This window comes from Typopeltis vanoorti, chromosome 4, assembly GCF_054136105.1.
Source record: "Typopeltis vanoorti isolate ZY-2024b chromosome 4, IOZ_Tvanoo_1.0, whole genome shotgun sequence".
Lineage (NCBI taxonomy): Eukaryota > Metazoa > Arthropoda > Arachnida > Uropygi > Thelyphonidae > Typopeltis > Typopeltis vanoorti.
In genome coordinates this window covers 11,351,591-11,369,816 of record NC_143552.1, presented here as the reverse complement: position 1 = coordinate 11,369,816, position 18,226 = coordinate 11,351,591, and the positions used below count along the sequence as shown (strand labels likewise).

General features: G+C 36.9%; 1 protein-coding gene across 2 annotated transcripts in view; it reads right to left on the bottom strand.

Annotated features, from left to right (window-relative positions):
• The window catches only part of thoc5 (THO complex subunit 5), a 514,059-nt gene that overhangs the window by 284,180 nt on the left and 211,653 nt on the right, over positions 1-18,226 (bottom strand). The gene's annotated exons all lie outside the window — the stretch shown is intronic.

Here is an 18,226-nt window from a genome sequence, read left to right as displayed (position 1 = left end):
GGCTGATAACAGTTTAATGACTGATTTCTGTTTTATTATTTTTATTTTTTGTTATTTTTTTTAACAATCTTTATAACTAAATAAAATATACTTGCAAAGATAATTCGGTGAAGATGAAAGAACTTTTACAGGAGACTGTTTATCTGAAATTGGATTGGTTAATCTCATATGGAGTGGCAGTGTTCTCCTTCTCAAAAACACAGGATTTTCATGCTGCCAAACAGACAAATTGGCTCAACAACAAATGATTAACAGACAATTTTAATAAACATCAACTGAAACTATAATATACATTGCTTTGTTTCTAAAGAAATTACTTAAATTTTTAACAAACTTAATTTTTAGAATATCTCAGACATCATCATAATCAAATTCCTGACATGTACCCTCAAGGGGTGTACAGGATATGATAGTACTCCTGAAAAATTCATATCACTACTAACTTCCAAATTACAATTTTCCTCCAAATCAGTCTGTTACTTGTCAAGACTCCAGCATTATCAGATCTTATATTTCTATCGTCTATGGCACTTTGTACAGTATCAATCCACCTATATCTTGGTCATCCTTTGGGTCATTTTCCTGCCAACCTGGCAGAGAACACTTGTTTTGCTAATCTTTTCTTGCCAATTCTGTTTAAGTGACAATACCACCTGAGATTAGCTCTGCTATCGCATTCTTGGATGCTGACAATGTCAAGTTCTTTCCTAATATCCTCATTTTTAATATGATATTGCCATGGATGCCATCTATTCACGCCTCTAATCTTTCTCAGGACTCTGATATCTGCGGTCTCTAGTCTTTGATCAAGTGTTTTACTTCTGACCCAGCTCTCAGATCCATAAGTTAAAATTGGTTTGAACACTATCTTGTATACAGCTAATTTAGTGTTCCGACTAATTTCTCTTTTATTCCATATGAATTTATTCAATTGACTTCCTACCATACCAGCTTTATTGATTCTGTTGTCTATTTCCATATTTGATTTACCATCTTCACTAAAAATCGTGCCTAAGTAGATGAAATGTTTTACACGTTCCACAGATTCCCCTTCAAAACACAGTTGACATTTTCAACGATTCTACCAATTGTCTTTGTCTTTTTATTGCTGAACTCCATACCATATCTATTACAACAGTTATTCAATTTAGTCAGGGAATCTTGCAAAGTTGTAGCAGATTTATTTAGAAGTACCACTTTCCTTGTGATCCATATAGATAATGAATAACAGAGCGGATAATGTACATCATTGTCTCACACCAGATTTAACATTAAACCATCTTCCTCTACTTCCTTCAATTCTAACTGCTAACTTACAACTCAAATAAAGACTAAGTATTGCTTGATATAATGCCCCATTAACACCATATAACTGTAGCGTACTGAATAGCTTCTCTCTTGGCACCTAGTCATATGCCTTTTCCAGATCGACAAAACTTAAATACAGATCTTTGTTATATACCCATGCTTTCTCAACTATTTGTCATAAAGTTAAGATTTGATCCTGACAGCCTCTATTTGGCCTGAATCCAGCTTGTTCTTCACCTAGCTTTTCTTCTACAATTCTTCTCAACCGTTTCTCAAGTATACTGGCATAAACCTTCCCTGGAATACTCAGTAGGGATATATCTCTGTAATTCTCACATTCAGTTTTATTTCTTTTCTTATATATGGATACTATTACAGCTCTACTCCAATCATCAGGAATTCGTCCCTCTGTCCAGGCCTTCTGAACTAAGCAGTGCAGCCACTGTATGACTTTTATACCACCATATGTCAGCATTTCTGGTCGAATATCATCTACACCTGCTGCCTTTTCACATTTCAAGCCTTTGATGGCTTTTTCTAATTCAAGTATGGATATGCATTCCTCACTGTATGCCTGTTGAGTGTTTTTTACCACTGTGCTATCACTGCTTGTTTCATTTAACAATTTTTCGAAGTAATTATGCCATATTTCAAGGATATCTTTTTCTCCCGTTTTCATGTCACCTTTATCATCTCTAACTCCTTTTACAGCACTCTTTCCTCCATTTCTAAGCTTCTTCAACAACCTCCAGAATATCTTACCACCTTTTTGATATTTATTTTCTATGTTCTTGCCAAAGTCCTCCCATGACTTTTGTTTAGCTAGTTTTACACAGTGTTTAGCTTTCTTACATTAGTCTCTGTATTCTCTAAGAGCACAAGCTGACTTATTTGCCAGGAACTTTTGATATGATTTCTTCTTTTCCTTCACTGCCTCTTTAACTTCCCGTGTCCACCATGGAGTTCTGATTTTTCTATCCTTGCAGACAACCTCACCACATACCTCTCTGGCTGAATCGATCAGGGTTTTCTTCAAGGTTTGGTTCTTGTTCTCAAACTCTTTAATTTTTTCTTCAATAATCTTTGTGTATTTTAGTCTACAGTTCACATCTGAGAGCTGCTTAACTTTTATTCGCTTTCAAACTTTATTACGTCATTTTTTTCAACATGAATTTCAATTTTATCCTGCTCAAGACTAAATAGTGATCACTTTCAAATATCACTATCAACAATAACATAGTCAATGAGACTTTTCTTATTCCTTGCCTCTTCTCTCCATGTGAATTTGTGCACATTTTATGTTGAAACATGGTGTTAGTAATAACCAGTTCATGTCCTGAACAGATACCCAACAGGTATTTGCCATTATTATTAGCTTTGCTCTTTTCTCCAAATTTTCCAAAAACATTTCTGTATGTCTGCCAATCACTTCCTAATCTACTATTTAGATCCCCAACAAGGACCAACTTTTCCGTTTTCATTGTGTCAGTAGCTTTCTCTAGATCCTCAAAAAATTCCTCCACTTCTACCTTAGTAGAGCCTTCTGTGAGACCATAGGCACAAATAAATCTCAATGTCCAGTAACCCCATTCTGATATTTGCCCACATCACTCTACCATTCAAGAAGATTAGCCTCATATTTATTGTTGAGTACTATGGCTACTCCTTTTCCTTGATTGTCATTGCCTGAATATAACATTTTGTATTTATTGCTCGGAAAGATCTCACCAGTTTTTGTCTTTTTTTGTTTCAGTAACCCCCTATTACGTCGATCTGGTACTTATCTAATTCCTCAGCTAGCTCCATTTCTTTACCATTCAGGCTTGTTATGTTGATAGTACCGATCTTTCAGTGATATTGATTTGGGGTGTGCTTTCAGATTTGTTCCAGTAGCTGACTTTTCGCCCTGGTTTCCTGGCGAAAACAACGGGGCACTTGTTTAACCGGGCAATGCCCCAGCCGGCATGAAATTTTGTCATGTTGTACCATCATTTTGTATATTGGTTTAAGCCAATAGGAATACAATTTGGTCGGCTAAATCCCAAATTGCCATCCCATCCTCATTCATTCAGTATTCAGGTAGATACTCAACAGGGTGCACCACGAGAAGGTGAGGATTGGACATCAGGTCAGAACCCCTGGTCGGTTCTCCACATTCCTTTAAAGGCTATGTGGAGGTCTCCTCTCAGTTATACAACTTTGACCCTTAAGCACCTATCTCAGACATATATGCAAATTATAAGACAAGTTACAAAACATTCTATGTCCATTGCAAAAGTGGTCTATATGTTTTCAGAGTTTCATCAGTATATCATACTTTGTATCTTACCTACACAGTGTTCAGACAGTAAACATAGTGTTAAGATTAAGGACCACAAGATGGCAGACTTTGTCAGTCATATCTCTTCAGCATTGACCATGTATAATTATTGCTAGTCCTAGGTCAGCTATCTCTGATTGGCCACCTGTTAGGAGACTGAACTTTCTCCTCAGTCTCCAAAAGTTAGATGGGGCAGAAAAGGATTGGCATACTTCCTATACGGGAATAAAAGGAGTTAGCTGATTTTTTTCTAATACAAATCATTCATCTGCCTACATTGTACAACCTCCAGAAGAGGAACTACTAAATTTTTGTAAGTATGCCTCCCTCCTATCTTTGTCTCATTACTAGTTGAATAACTTCAGAATTTTGCCTTTTTCTTCCGCAATCAGATGGCTGCTTTCAATTATCAATCTCTAAACCTGGTATGAGCAAATATCATGTAGTAACCACAGACCTACCATGGCAGTTAAATGTATCAAGCACTTCAGTTTTTTACTGTGGTCATTTAGCAAAAAAATCTTTAAATAACCTAGATCTATGATCTTCTGGTTATAGGTTCTGAGTGTAGTATTCAGTGCTCTAGGACATATATCCCTATCTAGACAGATGGTACTTATCTTAATATGGAAGAAAGCAAAGTCCAACCTATGCCAGAAAACAAAACAACAACAACAACAACAACAACAACAACAAAAAAAAAAAAAAAAAAAAAAAAAAAAACAAGACAGAAATCTGCCATCATCTCATTGATCGATTACCCTCAAACTCCGTTATCTTAAAAATAATGTTCATCTACAGTTAACTTCCACTACTTTTCTTCTTTTTCTTCACTGCCTCTTTAACTTCCTGTGTCCACCAGAGAGTTCTGATTTTTTTTATCCTTGCACACAACCTCACCACATGCCTCTCTGGCAGAATCACTCAATGTTTTCTTCAGAGTTTGCCACTGAATCTCCAAGGTTTGATTCCTGTTCTCAAACTCTTTCATTTTCTTTTCAATAATCTTTCTGTATTTTAGTCTACAGTTCACATCTGAGAGCTGCTCAACTTTTATTCGCTTTCAAACTTTCTTACATGTAATTCTTTTCAATATGAAATTCAATTTTATCCTGCTCAAGACTAAATAGTGATCACTTCCAATTTCAAATCCTCTGTACACTCTGGTGTCCTGCACCATGGAGAAAACATCACTATCAAAAATAACATAGTCAATGACACTTTTCTTATTCCTAGCCTCTTCTCTCCATGTGAATTTGTGCACATTTTTATGTTGGAAAATGGTGTTAGTAATAACCAGTCCATGTCCTGAGCAGAAATCCAACAGATATTTGCCATTATTATTAGCTTTGCTCTTTTATCCAAATTTTCCCAAAATATTTTTGTATGTCTCACAATCATTTCCTACTCTGCTATTTAGATCCCCAACAAGGACCAACTTTTCCTTTTTCATTGTGTCAGTTGCTTTTTCTAAAGTCTCAAAAAATTCCTCCACTTCTACCTTAGTAGAACCTTCTGTGGGACCATAGGCACAAATAAGTCTCATTGTCCAGTTCCCCATTCTCATATTTGCCCACATTACTCTACTTGAGACTGACCGCCATTCAAGAAGATTAGCCTCGTATTTTGTGTTGAATACTATGGCTACTCCTTCTTTTCCTTGATTGTCGTTGCCTGAATATAACATTTTATATTTATTGCTCAGAAAGATCTCACCAGTTTTGGTCTTTTTTGTTTCAGTCACCCCTATTATGTCGATCTGGTTCTTATCTAATTCCTCAGCTAGCTCCATTTCTTTGCCATTCAGTCTTCTTACGTCGATAGCACCGATCTTTAACTCTGGTAATGTTGAGTTGGGGTTTGTTTTCAGATTTGTTCCAGTAGCTGACTTTTCGCTGTTCGCCCTGGTTCCCTGCCGAAAACAACGGGGGCCTTGTTTAACTTGGTGACGCCCCAGCCGGCATGAAATTTTGTCATGTTGTACCATCATTTTTTATTTTGGTTTAACCAATAAGAATACAATTTGGTCGGCTAAATCCCAAATTGCCAGCCCATCCTCGTTCATTCAGTATCAAAGTAGATACCCAACAGGGTGCACCACGAGAAGGTGTGGATTGGACATTATGTCAGAAGCCCTGGTCGGTTCTCCGCATTCCTTTAAAGGGAATGTGGAGGTCTCCTCTCAGTTATACAGCTATGACCCTTAAGCACCCCCCTGTTTTTAGATAATATTTATTAATTCTTTATAGATTGTTCGTCATAACTTTTATCGCAAACAAAAAGAAATTTATTTTGTTTATAAAATATGCTGAGCTACCAGTCCCAAGACTGATGCAACTGATGATGATAAAAAATGTGGACTATTTCATATGTGCAATTATAAAAGATTTTATTCTTATTATATTTTGATAGTTAAAAAATGTTTTTCTTATGTAAGATAAATTAACACAGATGATTGTGTGCAAATATTTCATGTTTAGATCAGGAAATATTTGTTTAAAAATGATAACCTTTACAGGTTGATTGCCCCACCCCCTCATACTTTTTCATTGGCATTTGTACACAAGCTGTATTAATAAAAGTTTTTGTGTAAAATACGGCTTTTTTTTTTGCTAGGTGATGCGAGCCCTTTGTTAAAATTTCCATAGCTCACCACTGGGTATAGGGTTCAGACAGAGTATTAAAAAATTCATTATTTTTCGAGGGAAGTGCTGGCACTCCATCATGACTGGTGAGATGTGCACTGCCCACACACACACACACACACACACACACACAGGTGGGTCATAAGTCCTCAATAAATAAAAACGTGTAAGATGACTGTGATCTACGGAGTCTATCAAGTACAACTACCTTTCTTCCATTTTCTATGCCTGCTAGGTGGCCAGACTACCAGTGCTTATTTTCGGGCTTAATCTTATACAATTTATTTGTATGTGCTTATTGCCATGACAAATGTCAATGGGTTATCTGAAAGTTTTTCACTTGGTTATACTATAAGACACACACGCACACACACAATTATTGATGCCGAAAGTTTATTTTTCACTTGGTTAGACTATAATACATTTAGTTTAATCCTTTATCCAAGTGTGAGCAAACAAAGTTTGCGCCTGAAAATATCTTCAGGACTGGAATAAGGTGGTACAACACGTTGCAAAGGTGGAGCAAGCTAACATCACTCCTATCTCAGTATCTCCCATAATGCAAAACACATTTCCTTGCAGATATGTCAAAAGTTATGCATTAAGGGAAGGGCCACTACCCAGACTAGTTTAGACCTTTATTGAGGTCTCTTCAGTGGAAACCAGGCCCAAGTGGAGATATCAGGCAGAAGCATTAGCAAGGTCATCTCTACCTATAGGAGTTGCCAAACGGTGTGTGACTTTTTTAATAAATTACTCTGGATTTAGAGAAAGATGTTGAAAGTTTATTTTTCACTTGGTTATTGATGCCATTTCAGATGAACATTTGTCACAGAAATATTAATGGAATACACATAATGCAGAAACCAAATGCCTGTACAAAAAGACTGACATATGTACTCACCTGGGGGGAGGGCACTATATTCACTGTGTAATTGGAAGGGTCATTAGTAAGGGTTTGATTTTGTAACTTCCCAACACAGCAAACAAGCCAATAAATAATAACTAACTGGTGTCATCCTCAGATTTGTAAGCTTATCTGAGGATGGATAAGGGAGCCAAGGACCCATCGAGGAAGGGCACCTGCTCTACAACTCTCCATCTCCACCACTCCACTAACTGCAACTCATCATCTACACCAGCACCATCTACCACTGACCACCGCCACTATTTTCACAGACAATCACAAACGCCCATGCCCACAGTGGAATTCAAACCCGCAGCCTTTTGGCTGGGGAGCAGATATGCTAACCACTTGGCCAACCAGGCCAGCAAATTCTAGGTTGAATGCTCTCTTGCAAGGTATGTCAGAGCAGATATACATGAGCAAGAATTGTAAACTTTCTGTCAAAGATGAGTCCTAAGGCTTCTGTTACTACTAGATTAACGCTTTGTCTCATTTTAACTAAGGATCAGTGAAGAGTGCAATTTTGATAAAAGTGTACAGAAACACTTTTTTTTTCTTTCCCTGCTGAAAACCTGAACCTATTACCCCATGGAAAGATACAAGAAAAAGATATTCGGTGATTGAGTTTAGATTATTGCAAAGAGTGTCACATTTCATTTAAGACAGAGCATTGGAGAACAACTTCTTGATTATCTAGCCAAGATTATACCTCCCACTCAGACTTGGAAAACTCAGATAGGCAGAAAGTTTTTAATAAATACAGGAAGATACCCTCTGAAACCTATGTATTAGAGGTCTTTTAATACGTCATATCTTTTTCCATGTTAAAGAACACAGAAACCAGATGTTCTCGTTTCAGAAATACATCACTTATACATCTTTTTGTCTAGAAATGCAGCATTGCATATTGGAGAGAAGATTGTTGCTTTCTAAATACCAGAGAAGACTGACCATTTTCTCCAACATGTTATAAAGATAGTGGTCGGAGGAATGGGTTGATAATTGTTTGCTTGTGTTGGATCTGTTCCTGATTTTGGGATGGCAATGACAATTCACTGATGCAAAGAATTCAGGAATTCTATCTCTGTAAGTATTCTGTTATATATTAAGAGAAGGAGATCCACAGAATATGATGTAAGATGTTTTATCATTTCATAATGGATGTCATCGGTACTTACTGAACTGGGGGGATGAGGCAGTAAAAGAGCTATTTTTAACTCCTCATTAATGAATGGCTGATTGTATGGTTCTAGCCCACTGGAAGAAAAGTTTTGCTGCTGTTTCTCTCACTGTTCTTTCAATATTAAGAATTCAGGAGGATAAAGATAACAACACACCCATTACATTTCAATGTGGACAAGTGGTGCATTTTATATCTACTTTTCATTTTCTAGATTTTATCCCATACAATATTTGCACTGGCTGTTTAAAATGATGATATAGATGTTTGCTTCAATATCCCCAATAAGAAGTAGAAAAATAGCAAGGGGAGCAGACTATTATGATTAATTGCAGAATACGAGTCGTTAAGCATGTGGAACAAGGTACTGACTCCATCATTATTAAGAAGAGCGAGGTCATGACTCAATCATTTGCTAAATGAAGTGACCTTGTTCATTCATGTTGGTATTACCTCACAGAGTGCTGTGTCCATTATCACCCAAGAAAAGAATGGGTTGAGCAAGTTGCAATATAAAATCATCAAGTTCCACCTTATTTAACTCATAACATGGTGGTAAATACAGTGGTATCTCGCTAATCTGAACTGAGAAATTCGCTAATCTGTGCTCGTTTGGATTAGCAAATTCTCCCCCAAGAGAAAACAATAACTAGCGTTTAAGACAAAAACAATCAGATTCTAATGGTACATCAATTTAATTCTGTAAATAAATGAGGTAACTGATAGAAAAAAAAGCTACTGTAATGTAATGTAAAACTTAAAAAATAATACAGTACACAAGTTTATATTAGTAAAAAATTTAGTTTGTATGTACCTGAATTGTTGAGGATTCTGATTGAATAAAATTGCATAGTTCAGTACATAACTTAATTTGCATAAAAAATATTACTTTGTTGTACACAACACAAAAAAAAGTTTATTTCTTTTAAAAAAGTTGCTGATTTTCTTTTGCTTCTTGGAAGCTAAACTTTTTTTGAATGCTTCTTCTCGGAGCTGCATTAGCAATAAAATTTTGTGGAATGGCGTATCATTCTGCTTAGCTCATTCTATACACATATCAAAATTGTCAACTGTCTCTTCATGTTTTATTTTTTTTTCTTCAAGTTCTTTATCGTCGTCATCTTCTAATTCATTCTGTAGTATCATATTTATAATTTCAGCATCTGATTTGATTTTGAATCCACTTTTGGTTCTACCTGTAATCCATTCTGTAACATTTGTTTGTGAAAGTACAACATCTGGATTTATATTTTTAACCAAATTATGCACGTTTTGAATTTCCTCTTTTTGTGTATCACCATAGTTATACTGTACTGTAATAATAATAAAATAAATAATAATAGTTAAAATAATAATTATTAAATAAAAATAATAGTACACAAAATAATAATATTTAATAAATAAAACTTTTTTTCTTTCAAACTGCAGTTTGGATTACTGGAGGGTTCGGACTAAAGAGGTTCAGATTAGCGAGATAACACTGTATATTAAACATACTGTAATAAGAAATCCCACAGATAGATGATTCGTTACTGCTTCCAGGATAGTATTAAGCTGGCTATTATTATTATTATGTAACATCTCCAGGGAGTCCAAAGGCTCATCGAGGGAGTGCACCTACTCTACAACTCTGTCTCCAGCACTCAATCCACCAACTACAACTCGCTACAACTATCATCATCATCTACACCGATGTCATCTACCGCCCATCGTCACCATTAGTATTTTCACAAACAATCACAAACATTCATGCCCACGACGGGATTCGAACGTGCAGCCTTTTGGTTGGAGAGCGTAGCTGGACAGCACTGACCACTCGGCAATCCAGACCTAGCTGGTCTGGTTGGCCGAGTGGTCAGCATATGTGGGATATGATGGAAAGTAGTATGACTGCTCACTAGGATAGCTCCACCACGAACAAGATTATCTCCACTTCTGTCTTTACAAACAACAGTGAAATTTCTTCAGGTAGGGACCTCAATGGGTTGTAAATATGTTTCCTGCAGACAGAAACAGAAGGGCTTGTGTTTCTGCAGCAGAATCTTTGTATCATATCATCAATATTCTGGTGAAATCCACAACAGTTCCATCATGAAAATCTTCCTATTGTTTTGGCTTTGTGGACTTATTTGATTTCCAAGAGGTTGAGTTCTTACCTGTGCCAGGTTTACATTTATCAATTGATTTTGGGAAGAGCCAATGTCCATATCTTCCTCTGTAAAATTGTTCAATACATCATCTGATCTGTCAGGATGATTTGGTAAGGTAAATTTACTTGCAGTGGATACTGAAGTATCCATTTTTTTTTCTTCCTGTGGGGGTGTCTGGTGGTTTATCTTTAAGTGATATCCTTGTCATAATGTTTTGACACAAGCGGTTCTCATCAAATGGAACCATTTTTGATGGTGTTTCCAGAGTGAGACCATAGGTTGTGTGATTGTACTCTACAGTGAAGCACTCATGATCATAAAGTTCAGGTGCCAGAAATCATCAGGAAAAGACACAAATTTGAGTTGTTGAAATTTTCTTAACTGTCACCTTCTTAGCAAAAGAGGATCTTAGAACAAAATGGACAACAGGCAGAGATTGCCTATTGTCCATTTTGCATCCTGGTATGATATTTTACTGCATTTTAATCTTTTATTTTTCTTTTCCATCCTTCCACTTCTGGCATGCATGGGAGTGGGCTGGATGATCTCTGCAACAGGTGACACATTCAGCTTTCACTGCAGAGCAAGATTTATCATGCTCTTTACTACCACATCAAGCACAGGTGGTAGAGTCTGGACAGGTAGTTTGGGCATACCCATATTTCTGAAATTCAAAGCATCTTAGTGAATTAAGGATGTACAGCCTAATAGGACAACTGAGATACTCTGCTTTTACAGATGTTGGAGGCTTGGATGTATCAAAAGTAAGGATGATGTTCCTGGTCAGAACCAATTGATCATCTGTGTGTATTAGGATGTACTTTATACCTGTTACTCCCTGATCTTTAAGATCTGCATATATCTTCCAATATAAAACATCAAGGAGATCCCATTCTGATATAACTCCTCCAGAAGAGTTTCTAAGCTGTCACTGTAACTAATATTTCACTTGCTGATGTAGCCTTTGGTTTAGATATTTCCATAAAGATATCACTAGAATATAGTTTCTTAAATGACTTTGGAAATCTTGACAGTCCTTTTCACCTGTTACATGGATGATGAAAAACACTGGTACATTTATACTGGTATCACTTATCTTTTGTGTCTTACTCCTGTTATCAAATGAATCCACAGTATCAGTACTTGGTTGGATCTTGTTAGGTTCTTGAAACATGATGATGAATAATTTATACTCAAGATATTTTTGTTTGGCACCAGAGCTTTCCATCAACCATGGCATCAAAAATGGAGACCAATTGAATATCAAGTAATTATTGCACTCAGGAGTGGAACACAGCTGGATGCTATACAAGCACCACAGCAAGCCCCCATCCCTAGACCATGGGGATGGAGACTTACTGCAACACCGGTGAAAGGCATAGATCAGTTGGCTTGTCTTGTCTGCAGGGCAAGACCACTGCAATTAAGTTTAATGCAATCTGGAGAGAAAACCAGAAGATGAAGTACCCTCAAACTTCGTGTGTAACCTTAATCAGATTATGGGTAAGAGAATTTTGACAATAAAATAAAATAAAAAAAAAGTGTTCAAAAAATGACTAATAGGGGTTTATGACACTGAGCAGGAAAAAACTACATTGATATGAACCACATCAAAGATAGCATACAAGTAGCAGCATGAACAGATTGAAGAAATCCAGAAATACTTTACAGTAAACAACCCTAGAAAAATTTATAATGAAATTATAAATAAAGAAACACAGGTCCACATATGAAAACAACAATAAACAGTAACAGACAAACATTAACTACTAGAAATGAAACATCAAAGAGATGGAGAGAGAGAGAGAACATTAAAGAGCTCCTAAACTAAAATGAAGTTGCTGAGAATTTTGAAACAGAAAACTCATTGTGATGAATCCAGAAAATATATAAACCTTCAACAGACAAAGCAGACAAGCGTAGAAAGTAATTCAAAGACAACAAAGCACCAGATACCGAGTAGTAGTAGTAGCTGAATGCATGTATTAAAATCTGGTGGTAGTGAATTAGATATAGAAATACATAAACTGGAATGTATATGGTATATGTACATACCAATTTAATATGGGAAAATGAAATGATGTTCAAAGAATGGAAATAATCAGTAATCACATCAATATATAAAAAAACAGGAACAAAAAATGAATGTGAAAATTACAGATGATCACTCCTGTCTGCAGGCTACAAACTTTTATCTAATATTTTACTAAAAAGAATCTTACCACATGCTGAAGAAAATATAGGTAAATTAAGCGAAATAAGCCTGCAGCTGACTAGATTTTTATCATCATCAAATTCTTAACATATACCCCCAGGGCATGTACAGCATCTTATGCTAGTACGACATGAAAAGTTACATTAACAACTTCCTATCAAAAATTTTCCTCTAGATTAGTCTGTTATGTCAAAATCCCAATATTATCAGTCTTTCTTTTAAGATGATCGGCATTCATGTTTACGAATTTAGGGACACAAAACACACGTGTTGAAATGATTATTTTACTTATTATTAATAAAATAACACTTGACGTTTCGACCCCTGTATTGAGGTCATCATCAGAAAGATACATGTGCATAGGAAACCAGGCTACATGCTCTTGTACTTTATAAAGGTAAATTAAATCTACACTGTTAATTAATCTTTTTCTTAGCCTGACCTCTAGCAATAAAAAATAAATAAATAAAAATACTAAAGAATAAAGAGCTAATAAGCTTCATTTCAGCAATGAAAACATTACTCAAATTAAGGGGATATTAAATCCCACATAGTTTTAAAACCGAATAAGAGACTCAAAGATTGGAATCAGAGAGTTTCTTGCCGAATATAGTAAACTATAAAGTATCGGCAATCACTTAGCGTGAGCTAATGCAAGTGACCCTAGTACGTAGTACAATACCGGACGCCTTGTTGCAAAGGTGGAGAAGTTCAGATCGCTATTCTTAGGTATTTTCCATAATGTAAAAACACATTTCCTAGGAAATGTATGCTGTTATTACATTATGGAGGGAGGTCACTACCCAGACCGGTTTCAGCCTTTTTTGAGGCTTCATCAGTGAGTAGCTAGACCTAATACCAAAGTGTATAGCGAAAAAAACTTATATACTCTGCGATACGAGTTTCCAAACAGGTGCAACCATTAAGTTACTAAAGTATAAAGAGCTAATAAGCTTCATTTTGGCAATGAAAACATTACTTAAATTAAAAAGTAATTGCCGATACCTTATAGTTTACTATATTCGGCAAGAAACTCTCCGATTCCAATCTTTGAGTCTCTTATTCGGTTTTAAAACTATGTGGGATTTAATATCCCCTTAATTTAAGTAAATAAAAATAAATAATAAATAAAATAAATAAAAAACTACAATAAACTCTGCTAAAGTCCTCCTGTAATAAGATTCTTCTGGATTTGTACAGTTCAGATTGTTATACTACAATTTTCTTCTGGACTTGTACAGTTCAAATTGCTATTGAATGTTGGAGAGAGAGAGAGAAAAAAAACAAAAAAACTTCAAGTTTTCTTGTATTGGGATTTTTCTTTGGCTTGTTCTGGTTGCTATAAAGGTTGCAAATGGGTCCTCCACATTCTTGGAATGGTTAGGCCATTATTTTTGTTCAGATTTGGATAATGTTTGAGCAATTCACATGCTTTAAATTTCCTCTCGAACCAGGTTTTGGTGAGGTGTAGAGACGTGGTACCTTTCCAATCAATTTTTTATTTGCGTGGTTAGTGTACTAAAGTGTTTTATAACATAATCTATGTCGGGAAGTCGCCGCTAGATGGATTCGTAATGTGTAGTGTTCGTGCAAGCTCCAGATAAGATAAGTATCATTTTCAGTTATATTGTGTATCAGTTATATCAGTTAATATTGTGTAGTTTTGTTTTGTTTGCCTTGCATATTTTAGTGCGTCTATTTTTGGTCTGTTATAACATATAATTTGACAAAACACGTTGTAAATAAGAATGGCACCTGTGCAAAGGAAAATGGCGGCCAGTAATGAAGGTTCGCCATCATTATCAAAGAACGGTAGCGTAAAAGAAATGAGTCAGTGTACTAGCTGTGAAATGTACGCTTTGCGGAGTGCGGTCGGAGTGTGGTTAGATGATAATAAAGGATTGAATGTGTGTAGAAAATGTAGGGAGAATGAGGAATTGAAGTGTATTTCGGATCGTGAGTGTGATATTTTTATCAACCTTCAGAATGAAGGAAATAAGGATATGACAAGAAACGGCAAGGTTGTACATGAAAATTGTGAGAGTGTGAATGTAGAAAGTTTGAATGATAGTATAAATGATTTCTCAGAGAACAAAAAAGATGAGATAGATGCATTGAGTGAGATCGCGTTGTTGAATAGTGCGATAGAAAGAGCAAAACAGCAGCTAGAGTGCATGAACAAAAGTAGACTGAATGAACCAACCAATAATAAAAGGTATGACAGGAAAAATAGACGTATGAATGTGAACATGAACAAAATGAAGGATAGAGTGCTGTATGGAGACTCGTTAGTACGAGGTGTGTTAGTAGAGGATTTGACAAAATCGTACCAACCTGGTGCGACCATAAAGGACGTAACTGCGTCTATTAGAGAGCAAAAGGAAAGAGTGAAAGAAATGATTGTTGTGGCAGGTACGAATGATTTGAAAGGAGATAAAATGGAAATGATAGAAGACCTGAATGAATTGTTTGAGGTAGCAAAAGAAAAGAGTGAGAGAGTTAGAATGATTAGTCTTTTGCCACGGTATGACAGTGAAATGTTTAAAAGGAGGGCTATAATTGCGAATGACTTTATGCGTGGGTTATGTATGACGAGTGGTGTGGAATTTGTGGATGTGTGGAGTGAGTTTGATGGGCGAAAAGATCTATATAAGATGGATGGCTTGCATTTGAATGGTTACGGTGTAAGAAGACTTGAGAAAGTGTTGCTGAATGTAGTGGATGTGCAAATTCAGGGAAACTAGATTTGTTAGGGGGGGGGAGTAGAGATACAGTCCTTATGGAGGCAGTTGAATGTAAGAATGAATATAATATGCCAGAGCAAATAAGGACAACAAATCTGAGTGGGATAGTTAATATAAGGCATCAAGGTAGGGTTGGGGCTAATGGGGGTCTTAAATTCATGTACACTAATACTAGGAGTATTAGGAACAAGAAGGAAGAGTTTTTGGCCATGGTTGACACTTCCAGACCACAGGTTATAGGTATTAGTGAAACATGGCTGACTGTAGATGATATAACTAGTGGGATTGAATGTGATGGGTATAGTATGTTCAGGAATGACAGAGAGAATAAAACGGGGGAAGGAGTATTGTTGATGATAGCTGATGAGTTCCAGCCAAGGAGAATAGAAGTTGAATTGCAGGATAGAGAAAAGAGCACATTTGAGGCCATTTGGTGTGAGATTGTGGCTAGCAGAACTAAATATACAATTGGGTGTTGCTATAGACCAGGTGATGGAAAAGATGGTGGTGACAGTATGCACAAGCAAATAGAAGAAATGGGTGGAAGGAGGGTGATTATTATGGGAGATTTCAACTATGGTCGCATTGATTGGAGTGAGGAGAGGACACACGGGAGGAAGGAACTGGATTTTATGCGGTTATTAAGGGATAACTATCTGCGACAGCATGTAATGGAAAATACTAGGGGTCAGAGAGTGCTTGACCTGGTAATTACATCTGAGGATTTGGCTGTAACAAATATGACCACATTGCCACCAATCGGTGAGAGTGATCATAGGGTCTTAACTTGGGAGGTGGCTAAAGGTGTAGACTTTTCAATTAAGACAGGGTACATGTGGAATTATCGGGCTGGAAAGTATGACAAGCTTAGGAGTTTGATTGGTTCAGTGCCATGGCATGTACAACTGCAAGGACTAGAAGTTGATAGTGCATGGGAGGTAGTTAAGAAGTGCTTGCATGAAGCAATGGCTGACTGTATACCTAGAGTCCGAATAATAAATCAAGTAGGGGTTAAATGGATGAATAACACCATTAAGCTTGAGTTGCAAAAAAAGAAACAACTATGGAGGGAATTTAAGGAGAAGGGTGACCGGCAGGCACATGAACGGTATAAAGCGCAGGCCAGAAGGGTGACGAGTGTGGTAAGAAAAGGAAAAAAGGATTATGAAAGAACATTGGCCATGCAGGCTAAAGAGAATCCTAAACAGTTTTTTAGATATGTAGCAAGTAAAAGGAAAAATGTACATGGCAGATTGATTTTAAAGAATGCCGATGGTAGGGAGGTAACTGAATCAGTTGAGATAGTTGAGTTACTGAGTGAGCACTTTGCAAACGTATATCATCCAGGTGGTGACATTGCAGAAACGAATAAACCAGTAGATTACACGGGAATTGTGGTTAATGAAGTGGAGGTGAGTAGTCTATTGCATAACCTCAATGTCAATACATCTGTGGGATTGGATGGTATACCAGCTCGTGTTGTACGAGAAGCAGCTAAAGAATTGTCAGTACCCTTGACCAAGGTCTTAGAGAAATTAGTCAAGAAAAGAATACAGGATTGGATAGATGAAAATGGGATATTGTATGGGGGACAACATGGTTTTGTGAAGGGTAGATCATGCCTCAGTAACTTGCTCACGTTTTATAACACAGTGACGGCTGAACTGGATAGGGGTAATGGGTTTACAGTGATACTACTGGACCTTGCCAAGGCCTTTGATAGGATACCACATGGAACCCTAATCAGTAAACTGGAGCAGATGGGTATAGATATAGGGTTGGTGAGATGGATAAGAGGGTGGTTGAAGGAGAGATATCAACGAGTGGTTTATTCAGGAGTGGAGTCTAAAAGACGTCTTGTGACTAGTGGAGTGCCACAGGGCTCTGTTCTTGGACCACTGCTTTTCAATTTGTTCATCAATGATTTGGAAAGGATCTGAGAGGAAGTGTTCACTTGTTTGCTGATGATGCAAAGTTGGGTAGAGCAATTGTGAGTGCACAAGATGTCAAAATTTTACAGGATGATTTGGATAGTTTGGAGGACTGGGCTAGGAAAAATGGATGTCAATTTAATGTGGCAAAGTGTAAGGTTATGCACTTTGGGGTGAAAAGAATAGCAGCAGTATATCGCATTGGTGGAATCATACTTCAGGAGATTGATGAGGCCAGGGATTTGGGAGTGTTGGTGGATAGGGAGCTGAAGTTTAGGGGGCACATTGCAAAAGTAACTAAAACAGCTCACCAAATCACTTGGCTTCTGAAAAATACTTTAACATGCAGAGACGAACAAGTTGTTGTTCCTCTGTATCGAGCCTTGATAAGACCCCATCTGGACTTCTGTGCCCAGCTATGGGCACCAGGGTTTCTTTGTGATGGGGAGGAAGTGGAGAGGGTCCAGAGACGAGTGACCAAGATGATAGCAGGTCTGTGGAATGAACCTTATGAAAATAGGTTGAAGATTTGTGGGTTGCAGAAATTGGATGATAGGCGAAGGAGGGGTGATATGATTGAGACATTCAAATTACTGAAAGGTTTTTATAAGATTGATCCAGAAGATATTTTTGAAAATATGACTGGTGGTGGGAGGACTAGGGGTCATGCATGGAAGCTGGGCAAGAGCGTGGTGGACAAGGGTGTTAGAGCTAGGTTCTTTACTTGGAGAGTGGTAAATGAGTGGAATAAGCTTCCAGAGTCTGTTGTGGGTGCTACGACCATGAATGAGTTCAAGGCAAGGTATGATAGATACTGTGTGAATGT